This window comes from Cryptomeria japonica, chromosome 9 (assembly GCF_030272615.1).
Source record: "Cryptomeria japonica chromosome 9, Sugi_1.0, whole genome shotgun sequence".
Classification (NCBI taxonomy): domain Eukaryota; kingdom Viridiplantae; phylum Streptophyta; class Pinopsida; order Cupressales; family Cupressaceae; genus Cryptomeria; species Cryptomeria japonica.
Genome location: NC_081413.1, coordinates 579,406,416 through 579,420,076, shown reverse-complemented (window position 1 = coordinate 579,420,076; position 13,661 = coordinate 579,406,416).

The following is a 13,661-nucleotide window of genomic DNA, read 5'->3' as shown; positions in this document are numbered from 1 at the left end:
TCAAAGAAGTAATCTATTTTTCTCTTTGGAAGAATTTAGAAATAGGGGGCACACCTATTGTAGCATTCACATTGTTGTTGTTGATTGTATCATTGATCTTGATGAAGCTTTTTGTTGGTTTGAACCTGGCAAACGGTTGTTTAGCACTCTCCCCCTTATCACTCGGAGCCATAGGAGTAGATTGCTACATTTGACTCACAACCAATTGATAATTGTGGAGAATTAAGCACAACTGCAGAAAGGAAGTAAACTCAGATAAAATAAGCTTTTCCCTGATATCTTTTTGTAAATTAGAAATGAAAATTCTTTGAATATCATTATCAGGTACATGAAAAGAAATTTGAGCACACAAATGCTTATATCTACCAATGAAATCAATCACTTTTTCTTTAACACCTTGTTTAGAATGCATTAAATGAGTCAAAGTGATTTTAGGACCAATGTTGTTTTGAAATTGTTGGATGAAAGCTTTTTCCAGTTGTTGAAATGAAGTGATAGAATAAGAAGGCAAAGAGAAATACCATTGTAAATCCTTATCTCTTAGTGTTCCTGTAAACGTTTTTGCAAGCAGCCTTTGATCATAAGCAAAATCAGTACACAAGGTTTGAAATGTTTTGACATGCATAAGAGGATCACCTTTTCCATTGTAGAGTTCTAATTGAGGGATCTCGACATGTTTAGGTGGCACGACTTTAACAATATCAAGAGAAAGTGGGCTCTCAACATCAAAGGTGGGCACACTAAACTTGAATTGACTCATAGAAAGCAATTTTTTGTTGTAAGGAAGACACATTTTAAGCAAGATTATTAATTATTGCTTCGGTAGAAGAATTGATGTCAGACATAGGTGATTGAGAAGGTGGTGGGATGTTATTGAAAGAATCCATGGACTGAGAATAAGGTGGTGGGACATTATTATAAGTAGGCATAGGTGATGATTGGGTAGGAAAATGGACACTTAAAGGAGGACTAAAGTTATTGAAGGAATTGCCCCCTTGTGTCACATTGATTGGTTGAGGAATAGTAGGAATACTTATGGAAGACATAGGTAAAGATGGAGGATTAAATGAAGAAGAGGGGTTTCCCCCATGACTAATGGTTGTAGGAATGGCACTTTGAGTTTATGTAGCCATGATATTGGAGGTAAAAGTAGGAATACTAGTCATAAGAGTAGTCAAAGGAATTGAAGGTTGCGAATAACCTAGGGTTTCGGGATAACTCTTGATAGACATGACACTAGAATCAACAATATGTGCAATACCACACAATATATCAATTCCATTCTTATCACTTTGAATCATGTGCTTAAGGCCTTCAATTAATGGAAGAGCTTCACTATTAGGGTGTTCTTGGGACATCCATTGTTGAAAGTTATCAAACTGATTGTCCAATGTGGAAAGTTGATCTATAGAAACCCCAGTTAAAGCTTCTTCTTCATCATGGGATTCATCAATGGGGTGCATATCAACATGATTAGGATGAGAAGAATTAGCATGATCACCATTAAAGAAGTCACCCAAATTAGGCTCCATCTCCTTGGTAATTAAACCTTGGGAAGCCTTAATTCTAATGCTTCGTCTAATAGGGATAGGATAGGTAGGACTAATAGTGGTAAAACTCATGCACTAGAGGGAAAAATTGAATTTGGAACAAAGCTTACAAAATTGAGTAATGCAAAATTTAAGAAAATAATGATTAAACAATTTGAACTTTGTTGGATGAAAAGGATGACACAATTTCCAAAAATGAAAGGAAATTGGAATTTTAAAATTAGGGCCAAGGGAATACCACAATTTTAAAATCAAAATTTTTAAAATCAGGGTATAGACTATAATAAACCTTTTAATTTTTAAAAATTTCTTGAAATTTGAAATGTTGAATTTTGGAGGTATTTTCGATTCTAGAGGGATAAAAAATTGACAAAATCAGCCAATATTATGGATTTAGGCTATTAAATACAGTCATAATAGTCACTCGAAATTTCAGGAAAAAAGTCGAGGACTGTGGCGGGAATGCACATGGTCCGACCAACTTTTTTTGAAATTTTAGGGATGAATATTACAATGATTTTAAAGCTAACCCCCCAAAATTGATGAATTTTACGATTTCTAGATAGGAGAAATTAAGGTGCAAATGTCAAAATAGGATCCTATTAGGGTTTTGAAGAAAAAGAGGAATTGAATTGCAATTTTGGAAAGGGTCAAACCTAATGGATAGGGACACCTTGGAAAATGTTTAAAAATCTGAATTGGAATGAAATTGATTGAAATTTGCACAAAATCCACTGAATTTTGAAAATTTGGGTTTTATGACCTAACCACTTAAATTTGAAATTTGAATTTTGGAAAAGGGGGGAAATTCAAAATTTGAATTGTAGGAATGAAGACAAGTCTGAGAACAATCAGAAATCTAAAAATTAAATGGAAATCCAATTTTTTGTACAAGTTCAACATGATTTTTGAAAATTAGGGTTTTAAAAAATAGCCTCTTAATTTTGTAAATTTTATTTGTAAATTGAACAAGACAATGGAGAAATTGAATTTGATAAACAAGACAATTTTCAGATCTAAGATAACCACAAGCAATTTTTACAAATCACAAGTTCAATTTTAATTTGAAAAACTAGGGGTTTTTAATGATTTAACCACTAAGTTTGCAGAAAATTTAAACTTGCACATGAAAAATATGCAATGTTGTTCAAAGGAAAGCATGCAAGATGTTGGGTTCACCAAAATGTAATGTGGGAAAATGGTGAATGATAGATCAAGAGGAAAACTACCCTTTCCCTCAAAGAGAGTTGAGAGTTTCACTATTGATTACCCTTGAAACACTTTCACCAAATTACATTTGGAAGAGGAGAGGAAAATTCACTAGATTCAATCTCGTAACAAGAAGATAGAATTCTGAGTAAAATGGGAATGATAAGTTGATCCCCTCTTCCTTGTTTGAAATGGATAGGAATTGGCTGAACTATGTAGTACAAAAGTGACAAAGAATTGATTATAACTTAAGATCGGGATATGGGATGAAGTTGTGCACTTGGATTTGGCAGTAAAATGTTGATACAAAGTCGCCTATGAATTTGAGGAAAAGTTACCTGGACTGTGGCGGGAATGTACACGATCCTCTGAAAAATTTGCGAAACGAAAAGGGTTTTTCTGCCTCTGCAAATGGAGCCCAAATTCAAAAGTCCAGTTGCGCACCTTCAACCTACACACAAAAAATAGAGGAAAATGGGTTGGGATTGGGGGTTTGACTTTAGGTCAAACCCTAGTTTTGGAATTAACCAAGTAATGAAAGAAAGTACTTGCAAGTAGATGTAAATGAAAGACTGGATTGTAATTCACCTCAAAGGAGGTTGTGATAGCAATGTTGATAGAAATGCTTGTATGGAATTGAATGTTGGAATTAATCTCCTCTTCAATGGTTGAATCCTTCACTTGAATAAAACACCTAACCTTGAAAGGAGACTTAATATTGCTCAATGCTGGAAAAGAATGCTTGAATGCTCTTGAATGCTTGATCCACTCCAATCTTATCCAACTTCAACCTATGCAAATGAGAGGACGAATGCCCCTTAAATACATGTTAGTGGATTTGATTTTTCGTCATAGGCCGACATCGGGGGAGTTTTCTCGCCTAATGCACAACCAATAGTGCAACCCTAGGAAGGGTCCTGCCCCAAAATAGAGTAGGGATAGGGGCGCCACGCCCCTATCTTGGGAGGACAAGGGTGCCACGCCCTTGTCCAAGGGGGGGGAGAGGACAATGGTGCCACTCCCTTATCCTAACCCTTTCTCCAGGGTAGAGTATAGACAGGGTGATGCAGAGGTCAAGAAGGAAGCACTTTCTGAGGTTTGAGAAATCTCTGGTCTTCAATTAGGCTAGAGGATTCAATCTCACATGCGTGAAGACCCTAATGCAACCAAAAATTGCTAGGGTCGCAAATTTATGATACTAAAAAATCAAGGTCGGACATGCATTTGGTCCAACAAGGTAGAAGACCACTATGAAACACCTATCAAACCTATAACAACCTAAAAGACAACTCAAGAATGGGGAGAAACAACCAAAAATTGATTAAGAGGGGTTTGGGGGAGAGGGGAAGACTTCCCCTTCCACTTGTAAAAAACAACAATCCAAACAATATTGTCATTAGGAACATCAAAAGAAGGAACAATCGAGGAGGACCTTGTAGAGTTTCTATCAGCAATAGAAACAGGCTAGTGTTACATAATAGAAGTAGAGTGTTGTTGTAGAAGAGAAATAGGAGCAGATACACCAAGAGTAGATCAAATCTACAAAGATGGAGTAATAGGTGTGGGAGCCTTAGGGATGAAGGAGGCCACAATAGTACTAAGGAGAGGGTCGACAAAGATTTCAGTAGTAGTAAGAGGCACAACCTCATCCTCTTGGGAGGAGTCAATAGAATCATAATTAGAAGTATTGACAAACAAGTGATCAATGGTAGGATTGTTCCACCAAGTAGAAATGTGTGTGTGTGTGTGTGTGTGTGTGAGAGAGAGAGAGAGAGAGAGAGAGAGAGAGAGAGAGAGAGAGAGAGAGAGAGAGAGAGAGAGAGAGAGAGAGAGTAGTTTGAAGCTAAGTGACTTGTTGAGAAGCATCTCTGACAATGAAAGGGGAGGCCCTCATAATCTAATGGTTGAGTCCATGGCCTATCCCCAACCATAAGAACCACATTTCCAGGGAGAAGCAAAGATATGTCCAAATTGAGTAAAAGATGGGCAAAGGTAGAATGAACAATGGAAGACGCGACATCATCAACCATCAAGAATAAGCCAATAGAGGTGTCAATGGTCTTGTAACAAGAATGCTCCCAGAAATGAAGGGGAATATTAGGAAGGTGAACCCATATCAAACACACATTAAGTGGTTCAATAAGAGAGTTAAAATAAATTGTCCAGGGCTTGATAGAGAGAGAGTGAACTCCCGAAGCCCACAACTTGCCTAACACCAAGTCACAATCACGAGAGGAGGCAATGAAAAAACCATTAGCACAAGGAAAAATGTCAATGCTATGAGAAACCAAAGGCTTTCAGGAATCACTCACCCAACTATGGAGATCCAAGAGAGAAGGCCAAAATCCAACAAATCTACACACCAACACATAGCATTCAAATTTCACTATGCAGGAGAGCCACTAGCAAGAGAGTCGTTAACATAAGCCTTTTTTTTTTACTACCTAGTTATTTTTGTATCTAGGATGTTGAAGAAAGTCGGGATTAGCTTTTGTTTTATCAAATTTCATTATTATTTGCAAGATTTACAATGGTTTTAAGATAGGTTTTCAATTGTAAAATTTGGGGTTAGTCAAAATTTTGGGGCATCTCAGATCGAATTTGACCCTGCCATTATGCTTGAAAAGCCCAAAACCCCTAAAATCTCCTACCAAGTTGTCAAAATAAGAGAACTTAACTAGTGTCACATCTATTTTTTGGGCCATTGATGGAGTCCATATGTATTTTCACTTGGACATACAAACTGTACCATATGAATCAACCTGGTTCAGAAGAAAAATGTACCTCCTTGCATTAGGTGAATATTCTTTGTGGATTCCCTGTTCTAGTGTAGTTCCAACATATTGTCTACATCACTAGGCATCATCATTTGCAATCAATCAAGTACACATGGTACATTGTTTGTAGGTATTAATTTATGTGGTTATATTTACAATGTTTGGTCACTTATTTATTGCAATAAAAAATGTTTTATTAAATGGTGTTTGGGTGTCAGTTTTAATACAAACTATGGTCATTGATTTACTATGAGAAAAGCGCTATGTGCTCAACCACCTCCCATGTGGTTCCATGGCTATTTAGGTGCCAATAACCTAGTATGGTGTAGCCTCTAGTCTACCACCTTGGTGCCACCCCCACTCCTATGGATCAATTCACCAACAGGGGCTCTTTTTTGCCCCATTTTTACAATGTTATGACTAGAAACTAAGAATATAGGGCCTAATTTTTCACCCCCATTTGACCCTCTATAGCCCAAATTGGGACTTTTTTCAAACTAGCATAACTTGGGCATACAAAGTCATTTTTTAGAAATGAGTTACCTTTGGAAAGCTAGTCCCACCTATTGAGAAACAAGGTGAAGAAATCGTGCGATATTAACTTTCTTACATGATTCCAATTATTAAAAATATTACCAAATTGGAAATGAACATATTATTGCACCTTTCAACATAAATATAAATACAACCATACCAAAAGAGAGACCAGATTTACGTGGAGAAACCCTTTTGAGAAAAAACTCCACTAGAGAACGAGGGCAAGTATATTATTATTCTTCAAAAGAGAGAACACCACAATAATACACTTCACTACACTTCTCCAAATGATATCAAAGATACTTGGAAACAATGACTAATTGATGAATAAAAAACTATGCCTTGGCTCTAATTCATAGCCAAATTGGAGAGGAAAAACCATTATTGTTTTCCCCAAATAAGGAGCCAAAACCATTTGCAAAAACCCATTCCTTGGATAATGAATAGATAATTTACATAATAAAATAATAAATAAATCTTAAAGTGACTTTTCATGGGGCACCAAACCAAAATCCAGTTAGTCTTTACACATTTTGAGTGCTTTGAAGCTTGCAGTGACTATTCAGAATCCCAAATGGATACCTTTTCTCCCCCCAAACTTGATCTTCTTATGCATGGCCCTTCATATCTCATTATGGATGTGGTAAGGAGTGTATTTTATCTATTTTTATTTTTATTTATCACCTCTTCATTTTTACCTCTTGAAATACAATTACAAATACCCATAAGGTACAAATACTTAATATTTTCCTCACATGTCCTAGGGAATACTTTCTAAAGAACATGGAGAAATATGAATAGCTTAGGATTGCAAGATTAATTTTATCTTATGATAATATTCTTCCACTTGACATTATACATTGCAATTACATCCAAGAGATGTATAAAAAATCAAGTATAGTAATCAAGGCCCATGACCTTCCTACACCAAGAGAACTTTTATGTGTCAAATTTTTCTATCAACAACTTACCATTATTAATAAGTTCTCACACAAAGTGATACTGAACATCAACATTCTTAGTATGAACATGATACATAGGATTCTTGGCCAAATATATAGCACCCTGACTATCACATCCAATCCTCCTAGTCCTGTAACCAAAACCAATGCCAATCCTAAGTATCTATAGTCATATCACCTCCTTAGAGGCATGCGTAGTATCCATATACTCTACTTTAGTGGTGGAAAAATAAACTATGGTCTTCCTCGTACTCATCCAATTCACTACTCCTCCAAACAAAGTAGATACATAACCACTAGTAGACCTTCAACTGTCCAAGTCACCTGCCCAATCTACATCAACAAATCCTTGTATGTCAAATGAATTAGGCACATCATCTGTGCCATGATAAAATAAGAAATAATCAAAAGTACCTCACAAATATCTAAACACCCGCTTAATAAAAGTCCAATTCTCTTTACCAGGATTAGACATAAACTACTCAAAACTCCCATTGCTTGGGCTATATTTGGTCTAGTGCAAACCACTGCATACATAAAACTCCCAATGGAACTAGCATAAGGAACCTTATAAATATCCTCATAAGAATCATTCTAACTTGCACATATATATAAATTCAACGTAGTTCTGATACTTAATATAAGTACAGATCAAATAGCCAACAAGATGAGAGGGGGGGGTGAATCATACAAATTTAATCATCCATAAAAACATCATATTCAACCTCGGTAACATATATCAGTCATATAACCAAAACTGTCAAACATGCAAACTCAAAAGCATATGAACAATATAAACCTCATGTAGTACCCCTGCCCTAATCAATTTCTAATCTCGGTTTAGTCTTGTTCAGTTTATCTTAATATTATGATTATAGTCAGATGTTTGATTTAACGCATAGCTGTTGATGTGGGTTCCCACACTAGTTGTATGCAAGTTGTTTAGTGTTCCTATTTTGTGGTATTAATATCGGGCTAACGCTTTCATTAAGTTTATATATGTATGCATGTATGACTCTTGGTTGCAGGAGATTTCAGGTACAACGCCGCATGAGTGCGAGGTTCGTCTTCACCTGAATTTGCAGGTTTGAGTGTACCTCTTTAATCCTTAGAGTTGGATTAGGTGGTCGTAAGACCCTAGTTGACCCTAGTCGTGCTCAGGTGAGCATCGTCAGTCGTCGTCGGTAATCCCTTTTTGTTCGGGTTTGCGAGTCGTCTGTTTGGTTGACCTTCTCAATTTGCGTGCTTGGTGTGTATGGTTAAATTGATTAATTAGTCCTTAGTAATTATTTTGATTAAATATGTATTTGTGCATTAGAGATTATGGACTAGATTAATCGGGTTTTCATTATGCGATTATCGTTGATTTTGGATTGCTTGTTTTAAATTGGGAGCAAGTCCAAATAAATAGTTAATTTAAATATTAAATGCATTTTGGATATGCTGTTGAAAAGAAAGTTTTGTATTTAAGTGCAATAGATTTAATTGTATTCTGTTGGCTTTTGAAATTAGAAAGGTTAAATTGAATTAAATGAGAAATCAATTTGGAATTGAAAAAACAATTTAATTTATTGTAATAGTTAGAAAAGAATTAATTTTGAGAATTATTTTTAAATAAAAATTTTAATTCCCAAAAATGGAATTTTTGGTCAACTCTTCCATATAACCTAAATTTTGGGAAATTTTTGGGAAATGGACATTTTTGGAAAATATTGGGTTGGAGAATGTTTTTGGAGGAAATTTGGGGATTTTGGAAGGATTTTGCTTGGAGCTTGCAGGTTGGGGCTCTCCTCTGATCTTGCCAGGATTGCTAAATTAGGTAGGCCTCTGGTTATTTCTTGGTTTCTTGCATAAAGAAAATCGTTTTGGTGTTTATGAAAATCTGGTTGAAGTTTAAAAAAAAAAAATAGGGATTAAATGAAAACCAAATTTGGGGTTTTGCTGTTCCTCAATCTTTTTGGATGTTGAAACCCATTTGTGTTTGAATCCCCTTTGTGTTTGGAAATGATGAATGCCATCAAAGAAATGTCATACTAAATCATTGTTCTTTTAAACCAAATTTTTTTATTAAATCGAAATTTCTATTCATTTTTTGGTGTGGTGTTTTTGTTAATTCCGAACTATGAAAGTTTTTTAAAAAAAAGGGGGGTCTGTTAATAATAACTCGGGGTTTGGGGTTTGGAGGGCGGGGAGCGGAGCTCCACCTGCCTCCTCCTCCCCTCCCTCGCTCGTCCCCCGCATCTTTCCCCGCTCGCGACGCCCGTCCCCCGCTCTTTCCCCGCTCGCTGTGGCCGCAGGGGCCGCGGTGGCCGCAAGGCGCCGCGGGACCTGCGAGCACCACAGTGGCGCCACCCGCGCGGGAGTCACTGTGGCTAGGGCTTTGGGCGCCCAACCCCCGAGTTGGGAGGTGGGCCCGGCCGTCGCCGCCCATATAAAACGTTGTTTTTAATTAGTTTGTTTCTTTTAAAATGTTTTTTTTAATATATTTTTTTATTGTTCAAAAAATATATATAATATTTTAATATTATCAAATGTTAAATTTTCTTGAGTTTATTTATGATTAATGTGGCGCGAGTTTATAAATAATGATAAATTGGATATTAAGCAATGGTATGAGGGAATAATTATGTTAAATTAATATTCGATTTCATTGTATGATTAGTGTACTGTTTCAAATTAAATGCTAGAGTTGCCAATTTTTCGCAATTATATGATAATGGGTTATATTTTGATTTATCTTGGAGAAATAGATACATACCTTAATCAATAGCTTATTTGGGTATTTGTCTAATTGAGAAGTAAGTGTAATATTTTTATCGTTGGATAATTGAATTTAATCGATGTGCTTTTGGAAATTTTAAATTAGTTAGTTAATGGTTGTTTATATTATATTCTTGTGAAATTGGTTAAAGAACTCATTATGGCTTAATATGTCTGTTCGATGCTATGAACATCAGTGAGTTAGAAAACCAAGAACAACCTATACCTAGATGAGGTAGATAACTGCAATCTAATATAGACTTTGTGGAAATCTTGATCGACATTTAATGTCTAGATTAATTTGGAGAAAGATTGTATCTGTTGAATGTTGCCTTTGCGAGTTTAATTTCTGTATTCACTTTTAATTATGAAATGGCAAGAGTGCTTTGTTTGATAGGTCCCTGTCGTATGGAATGATTTGGGGTACCTGTTTCTGTCCTCGGTTTTGAGTTGACTGTTGTTTTGTGGTTGTGTCATAATTGGTCATATCCTTTGTGTAGGTGTCGAATGATGAGTCGTGTTTGACCAGTTGGTTGTTCCCTCTTTCTTGAACTCCGTTCGTCTGACCATGTGTATTCCTTGGGTTTTGAGTTCGTCTGAGTATAGTCTAGTGTCGTATGGGAAAGTGGCTTTCGATTGGGGGCCGCGCCCAAAGTGGCTGTTGGGTAACCCATCGAAAGTGAGTCTAATAAGTGATAACCTATCAGTAGATTAGAATGTAATCTCTAAGTAAGATATTGTGCCTCACACATGGGACGAGTGCTAACATAAACCTAACATGCTGTGAGAAGGCCTGAAATGGCAAACCACCATCCTTGTCTTCACGAGAGGATGTGTAGGTCCACATAAGGCTTGGATGGGCCGGAGGCTCGGATTAGATTGCCAGGGTAACCCAATGTATGGGGCCGAAACCTATGAAGACCTGCCATGGTAACCGTACCAGGTTGTGTGATGACACTTGTCCCTACGTTCGCTAGTGTGTTGTCGTTTTGTCCTGTTAGGAGTACCTTTGTGGGTCATCCTTTTGTCTTTGCCTTGTGAGTATCGGTTTCATGTTAGACCTTGGGTGGTGATGGCTCAGTCTTGTGGATGCTCTTCTGGACCTTTGTATTAGCTTTGATTATGTTCAGCTGGATCCTTTCCTTTTCAAGGATCGTTTATGTATTAATTGACCGATGTGGTCACTTGTATATTATTTATGTTTCGCCTTGATGGCCGGTTTGTAATGGTGTAACCTCTTGTATTCTTAACTTTATTATTATCAGAGGGGTCTTGCAGTTGAGCAGACCCGGAGATGTAGCCCTTCAGGGGTGAACTCCGAGATCATTATGGTGTTATGTGATGTTATTCTCTTATGTTTCCTTTAATCAACTTTATCATGTATGATTAGTTTATGTTAGAATGGATAAGTGGATAAATGGAATTAACTTTAAATGCTTAATTGCAGTCCTTTCTTGAATTGCCATTTTGATCGAATGCATAAGTGGTTTAGATGAGATTTATCGTAGATGCATGTATGCAATCATCTTTTCAAATGTATTAAATTGGAATATGAAAGAATGTTCTTAGAGTAATGGAATATATATTCAGTTGTTGATTAGGAAATTAAGTATGCTTGATAAGATCTCATATGTTTATGACGAAATTCTAGTGTGTTAGAATATTAGATGTATGGCTTGTAATTTTTAATGAAAAGCTTGAATGAAGATTATGAATAGATCTTAATGGATGAATCTTGCTTGTGATTTATATTTCCATCTTATGAAAGAAATTATCCTGATTAAGAATTATCTTGTTGTTAAGGTAATCAACTTATTGGATTAATTGTGTGAGTTAAGTGAGTTGTGAAATTTAAGTAATCTCGTTGGGAAACTCTTTAGGTGTTAGTTGATGTCTTCCGCTATGTAATTCTGAATCTTTGATATCTTGTTGTATCTTAATGTGGTGTAACTTTTAAAAATAAAAATAAAACATTATTGCACTCTAATCTTGTATTTTGGCTTATCCCTTCAGGGTTTCCTGGCGGGGCATTACACCTCATAAAACCAGATTTAACGTGGAAACCCAAATAGGGAAAAACCACTATGGGATTTCAGACCCACTAAGAAATATACTCTTCTAGAGTATGCTCGGTTAAAAGCAAATCCTGTTAAATATTACAAACACATTGCTAGATGTGACCCAGTTAAGGGATTTCCCTCAGATCTGTTAGGATCTTCACTTTGTTAGAAGTGACCTTGTCAAAGGATTTCAAACACTCAATCAGAATGTCACCTTGCTAGAGGATTTACATATAAGACTGTTAAGTCCACTCGGTTAAGAGATTTTTTTGCTACTTCTCAAAATAACAGTAATAAAGATATGTCTGCAACTTCACATCTAAAAATGCTAAAGCAGATTCCTATTTGTTCAATACAATCTAGACATAGAACTAATCTTGTCTATTTGCTGGGCTCTATACTCTGTTATCAAAACAGGTCTTCAAGCTTCCGTGCTTGGTAATCACTATGTAGCATCCCTATGCATACACTTGCCCGCATACATTGTTTATCAACAGTTTCCTATTTATAAACAATCTTCTAACCGCTTAATCTCATTGATCACATTTCCCATGATCAATCATAGCCATCAGATGTTCAATCTTGTCCAGTTTCAATGTATCCTTTTTGATCTAAAAATGTTTTACCTCGCCTTGGAACTTGCATTTTCACCTTGGAACTTGTGTTAGGGTAATGCGGTTCAATCTGAGTTGTAGATCTTCCTACTGATCTTTCTTTACCATAGATTCTTTAACAATCTTCATACATGGCTTACCAATCATTGATCCGCTCTAGCTCATCAGCTTCTTTCATTAAATATCACATGTAAAAATTTAATGCATTATGTTATATCTCGGTTACAACTTGGTGAGTACTAGACTTCACTCGGTAGACATTCTGCCTTCATTAATCGATACCGATAACCTTAGGGTTTACCGACTAGGTTCCTGAGGGTTTACCGACTAGGTTCTTTGCCTGATAACATAGTGTAGTATTAACCTTTACATTTTACAACATATTTATGATGTTAAAACAATCTAAAACATCATGATCTCATCATTGTCTAACTTGGTAGTAGTTGCCCATTGAATAACCTAACCCCTTATTCATCATATTCTTTCCTGTGTCTTTTACCGACTTCTTTATAATCTTCATATCATACTTCTCAAGATATGGCAATGCCATACTAAATTAGAAAATCAATTTCTTGACATCAATGACAAAATAATAATATCAAGATAGTAAAACATCTTTAATCAGTTATGTCCATAATCATCAACAACCTTCTCAATATCCTTATTGAAATGCCAACAATCTTTCATTATCTGTTATAATGCAATATTGCCAACAATCTGTACCATGGTAAAATAAGCAATAATCAAAAGTACCTCACATATATCTAAACACCCGCTTAATAAAAGTCCAATGCTCTTGACCAGGATTAGACATAAACTACTCAAAACTCCCATTGCTTGGGCTATATTTGGTCTAGTGCAAACCACTGCATACATAAAACTCCCAATGGAACTAGCATGAGGAACCTTATAAATATCCTCATAAGAATCATTCTAACTTGCACATATATATATAAATTCAACATAGTACCAACTAGAAAAGGGATACTAATTGGCTTGCAATCATGCATATTAAACTTCTACAAAATAGTATAAACATACTTACTCTAGCCTAACCAACAATTTCATTGAACCCAATCTCTGCTAATCTCCATCCATTATTTCATATCAAATATGCCATAAAGTTGAGCCTTATGTTATCTAATCATCACCCTGTTACCCATAAACATGGTGTCAACATGCAAGACAATGA